Genomic DNA, 6,105 nt, shown 5'->3' with positions numbered 1-6,105 from the left:
CTATGCCACCAGTATTTCAAACACCAGCAGGGTCACCCACAGTGGACAGGTTTCAGCAGAACTTTCAGACTGAGACAGACTTGGAAGAAGGAAAGGGCCATCTACTTCTCAAAGAATTGGCCAGTGAAAACCTTATGAATAGGAGTGAAACACCGGACAGAAGAATAAACAAATCTGTCCTGGAAGAAGTGCATCAAGAATGAAGGGACAATTTCTTGAAGAAAGATATTGTGCTTGGTAAAGTAAAGGGGTAGTGCAAAAGGGGAAGATCCTTAACAAGATGGATTGACAAAGTGGCTGCAATGATGGGCTCAAGCACAGCAAGGATCATGAGGATGAGACAGGACCAGGCAGCGTTTTGCTCTGTTGTACACAGGGTCACTATGTGTCCGAGTCCACTCGATGGCACCTAACAACAGCAACATGGGCAAAATATTGAATGACACAGTAAGCATCACAAGAAGATGAAAGGAATATGCAGAGTCACTCTACCAAAAAGAACTGGTCGACATTCAGTCATTTCAGGAGGAGCATATAATCAAGAACTGATAGTATTGAAGGCAGAAGTCCAGGCTGCACTGAGGACATTGGCAAAAAACAAGGCTCCAGGAGTTGATGGAATACCAATTGAGATGTTTCAACAACTGGCAGCTACCTGACCAACCAACTGGAAGAGATCCATGTTTGTGCTCTTTCCAAAGAAAGATGATACAACTGAATGTAGAAATTATTGAACAATTTCATTAATATCACATACAAGTAAAATTTTCCTGAAGATAATTCAAAAGCAATTGCAGGAGTACATCAACAGGGAACTGCCAGAAATTCAAGATAGATTCAGAAGAGAATGTGGAATGAGGGATATCATTGCTGATATCAAATGGATCTTGGCTGAAAGCAGAGAATACCAGAAAGATGTTTACCTCTGTTTTATTGACTATGCAAAGGCATTCAATTGTGTGGATCATAACAAATTATGGATAACATTGTTGTGATAGTTAAGGTTGTGTGTCAACTTGGCTGGACCATGATTCTGAGTGGTTTAGGCAGCTGTAATGTGGTTATTCCCATGGTGATAGCTGATGTAATGTAGTCACCTCCATGGTGGGATATGCTAAATGTAACCAATCAGTTAATAGAGAGTTTCCTCAGGGGTGTGGCCTGCTTCCAATATATATATAAACATCCTGGGAAAATTCTTAGACTTTCTGTAGGATCTGGATCCTGCATCTAGCTTATCATCATCAAGTTTTCGAACTGAGTAAGTGGCCTGCCATATTGCCTGCTGATCTTGGAATCGTTGCCTTCGCAGGCTGAGTCAACAATTCACCATTGTACCTGCCAATCTTGAACTCATCACCTGCCAAAGTCAGCAGCCTGCTATATGGCCTGCTGATCTTGGGTTCATCAGCCCCTGGAGCTGCGTAAGTCAGTCTAATGTCTATCTAATGTCTATTTTGCCATTAGACCATGAACTTAGGACTTGCTAGCCTCCACAACTGTGTGAGCCACTTCCCTGAGATAAATTTTCACATATATATGCTTTGTTGGTTTTGGTCTCTAGAAAACCTAAGACAATTGCAAAGAATTAGAATTCCAGATCACTTAACTGTGTTCATGAGGAACCTGTACATAGGCCAAGAGGTAGTCATTCAAACAGAGCAAGGGGGATACTCTGTGGTTTAAAATCAGGAAAGGTGTGCTTCAGGGTTGTATCCTTTCACTATACTTATTCAATCAGTATGCTGAGCAAACATATGGGACAAAGTAGAGCTACCCAGAGGGTTTCTAAAGCTATAAATCTTTATGGAAGCAGACTACCACTTCTTACTCCCATTTCTTTCCCACCGAGTGGCTGGTGGGTTCTAACAGCTTACCTTTTAGTTAGCAGCTGAACACTTAACCCCTGCACCACCAGGGCTCCTCTCTGCTTGTACAGCACTACGCAAAATACAGAGCTAAAAACTTCCTAAACATCTCTGGCTGGAAACCAGTTGGCTCAACAGGCTTTACAACCACATTCTTTTTTAATCATCGGATGACACCAAAAATGCTGACAGAGGACCTGGTTTGAGTCCAAGAAAAAAAAATCCCATTGCTGTCAAGTCAATTCTGACTCATAGCAATCCTCTAGGACAAAGCAGACTGTCACTTCTTTCTCCCACAGAGCCACTGGTGGTTTTGCACCACTGACCTTTCAGTTAGCAGCCTAACACTTTAAGCATAGAGCCACAAGAGCTCCTCAGTTTGAATCCACTCAGACCATATTCTCGATGACCTTGTGAGAGGCCAGATTTGTGGTGTTCAGTTGTAACACCAGGAACTGGAAAAGGCATCCATTAGGGTCCACACTCTGCACTACTCTTGGCTGCTCCAAACCTTTAGTTTCCCTCTCATAGAGGTGCCAGTCCTGCTGACCCCACGGTATTGCCAGAAGCAAACAAAGTCATGCTAGCTCACAGCTGGGAGCTCTGGTGGTGTAGTGCCTAAGGCATTTGAATGCTAACCAGAAGCCTGGAGGTTCAAATCCACCAGCCAGTCCTCAGAAGGAAGGTTGGGCAATCTACTTCTGTAGTGATACCGCCTCAGAAACCCAAGGAGGAGTTGCTATGAGTGGGGTCTGACTCGACGGCACATAACAACAACAACAACAACTTCCTCGGAAACCCAAGGAGGGGTTGCTATGAGTTGGATCCGACTTGATGGCAGTGAGTTTTTCTTGTTTGGGAAAAAGAGAGAATCTTCTATGGATCTGGATCCTGTTGTGGTGCCTACAACTGTCTATGAACAAACAATCTACCATTCTGCCTGGTGATCTTGGATTCATCATCTGCCAGAGTCAACAGCCAGAATACTGTCTGCCAACCTTGAACTCGTCAGCCCCTGCAGCTACATGAGTTGGCAAAAGCCTCCAGTTTGACATTTGATCCAGAAACTTGGGACTTGCCGGCTTCTATAACTGTGTGAGCCATTTTCCTAAGATAAATTTTTTTTTTCTCTCTCTCTGTCTCTAAGTTTTACTGGTTTTGCTTCTCTAGAGGACCCAGCCTCACACAGGTCTCAAGAACCTGATTCTTAATAGTTTCAACCTCCTCACCGGAGGCAGTGATCCTTGGCACTCAATCAGGCACTGCTAGAATCATGGAAGATTTTATTACTTTGGATTCAGCTGTGTTGAAGCTTCCTTTCCCTAATTTCATTCACCTCCCATTCTCTTCCAAACCCAAACCCACTGTCATTGAGTTGATTCTGACACATAGCAACTCCCATAAGATTTCCAAGGCTGTAAATCTTTATGGAAGTGGACTGCCTCATCCTTCTCTTGTGGAGGAGCTACTAAGTTCCAACCCCCAACCTTTTGGTTAGCAGCTGAGTGTCTTAACAACAGTGCTACTATGTGAATCTAGTGTTTATACAGGTCAAAGTTTTAAAATGTGTATATATTAATAAACCATATATATTATTGTTCTGAGTGCTATTTTAAATTTACATAAATGGCACTATATTACATGTAACATTAATTTGCTTTCACACAACGTTGTGTTCAAGATGTGTCCATGTTGATACATATAGATCTTGTACAGCTATATGATTTTTTATTGCATAAATCTGTTTCTCAATCTTTATTATTTTTCCCCAAGGAGAAAATTTAAATTAATAATCAATTTAAATACAACTTATTAAGATTGGCAGTTCAAACCCACCAGATACTCTGCGGAAGGAAGACTGGGCAATCTACTGCCATAAAGATTTACCACCTTGGAAACCCAAAGGGGTCTTTGTGAGTTGGAATCAACTCAATGGCAGTGAGGTTGGGTTTTTTTTTTTTTTTTTTTTTTTAAATGAGAAAAATACTAAGAAATAAGATTTTGTTGGGTAGAGTTGACATTGGAGGGTCACTAACCCTTGTAATATTTAAGATTTTTGGTTTCCCAAGAACTAATTTCACCTTTTTGGGGATGATTTCACCCCTATTAAGAATGCATCTATAAACATATCACAGTTTATTTATTTCCCATTTGCTGGGCTTGGATTGTTTCTAATTTATTATTATTTTTTAAAATTCTGCAATGAACAGCCTTAGGTATGATTCCTCACACATATCTACTAAAATCTGTACCTAGAAGTCATGGGATACTGTCTTCAGTTTTGCTAGATCTTGCCACATTGCTCTCCAAATTGGTTATACTAATTTTCCATTCCACCAGTAGTGTATGATTTCCCATTTTTCTGCTTCCTTGCCAATACTAGAGTTGTCAGACCTTTTCATTTGGCTAATCTTGTGTGAAAAGGTATATCATTGTCTCAGTTTTCATTTTCCTGATTACTAAAGAAATTGAACATATTTTCATATGTTTACTGGCCATTTTGTTTTTTTCTTGGGTAAATAGCCTGTTTATATATTTTGCCTGTTCTTATGTTTGGTTTTGGTCTTTTTTTTAGTGATTTGTAGAACAGAACACTGTTCTAGTTATTATATCTAAAAGTTGATGACTTAAAACCTCAACTATTTAATTAGGCTCATGGATTTTCTAAGATAGGAATTTAGACAGGGCTCAGCAGGGCATCAGAGAGTGTCTTAGTTCTCTAGTGCTGCTATAACAGAAATACCACGAATAGATGGCTTTAACAAACAGGAATTTTTCTTTTATAGTTTAGGAGGCTAGAAGCCCAAATTGAGAGTGCCAGCTCTAGGGGCAGGGTGAAGGCCTCTCGACCTTGAGCTTCAGCTCTGCCTTTTCGTCCAGGCTCACTGGAGCTGAAGGCATCTCCTTACTTTTGCAGCTGCTGGCTGCTAAGCTTAACAAACCCAAGATTGGCAGGTAAAATGGCACAATCCCAAGATCAGCAGGCAACACAGCAGGCCACTGGTTCAAGTCCAGGAACTGGAGATAAAGACTCAGCCTCAGCCAAATTTAGGATCCAAAGGTGCCAAAAAGCCAGAGACCTTTCTCAAAGCTTCTCCTTATATACTGGAAGCAGGCCACACTCTAAAGGTAACTCCCCTTCAGCTACTTAGCTGCTTATACCAGATTCAACCATGGAGGTGATTACAATCTCATCATGAGGAATAACTAAATGCAGCTGCCAAACCACTCAAAACCAAGGCGCAGCAAAGTTGACACACAACCTTAACTACCACAGATGGGAAGGCTTGAATAGCCAGGAATGACTCAAATGACTAGAATCAACTAGAGGCTGGAATCACTTGAAGGCTCCTTCACTTACAATCCTAGTGCATGGACTAGGATGACTCAAAGCTAGGTTCAGTTAATACTGTTGACTGGAACACCTACACGTGGCCTCTTTAAGTAGCTTAGGCTCACAGGATGGCAGTTGGGTTCTGAGAGGGAGTGTCTCAAGAAAGAATGTCCCAAGAGCAATTGTTTCAAGAGATCCAGGCAGAAACTGTATGGCTTTTTACAACCCAGCTTTGGAAGTCACACATCACTTTCTCTGAATGCCATTAATGAAAGCAGTCATAAGTCTGTCCAAATTCAAGGAAAGGAGACATAGACCCAAACCCCTGATGAGAATGATGGTGATGATTGTGTATATACTTCTTGTTGTTAGGTGCCATCAAGTCACTTTCAACTCACAGCAACCCCCTATGACAGAGTAGAACTGCCCAATAGAGTTTTCTAGGCTGTAATCTTTATGGGAGATCACTAGATTTTTCTCCCATGGAGCTGCTGGTTGGATTTGAACTGTCAACTTTTTAGTTAGCAGCCGATCATTTAACCATTGTGCCATGAGGCCTCTTTCTGTATGTATATCAAAACCACTAAATTGATCACTTTAAAAGGATGACTTTTATGGCATGTGAATTATATCTCAATTAAAAAGTATTTTACAAGATTTATGGATGGGCCTATATGAGGTACAATGATTTATCTATGAAAATTTAGAATAACGAATAGGAAAGAGGTATCAGTTTATTGTCCATATCACAGCAGGTCTTTAAGCCACAACTCTTCATAGTGTCCAGGCACCATCTCTTCCTATGTAGGTCTAGAAATCATCTCTTTATATTCTTTATTGCCAAATGTGCCATTCTTGTCTAATTCATATCTCCTACCAGGAGAAAAAGGAGCTCTGGTGGCA

This window comes from Orycteropus afer, unplaced genomic scaffold, assembly GCF_000298275.1.
Source record: "Orycteropus afer afer isolate SDZICR_OR568_19922 unplaced genomic scaffold, OryAfe1.0 scaffold00045, whole genome shotgun sequence".
NCBI lineage: Eukaryota > Metazoa > Chordata > Mammalia > Tubulidentata > Orycteropodidae > Orycteropus > Orycteropus afer.
This window is presented reverse-complemented; position numbering follows the sequence as displayed.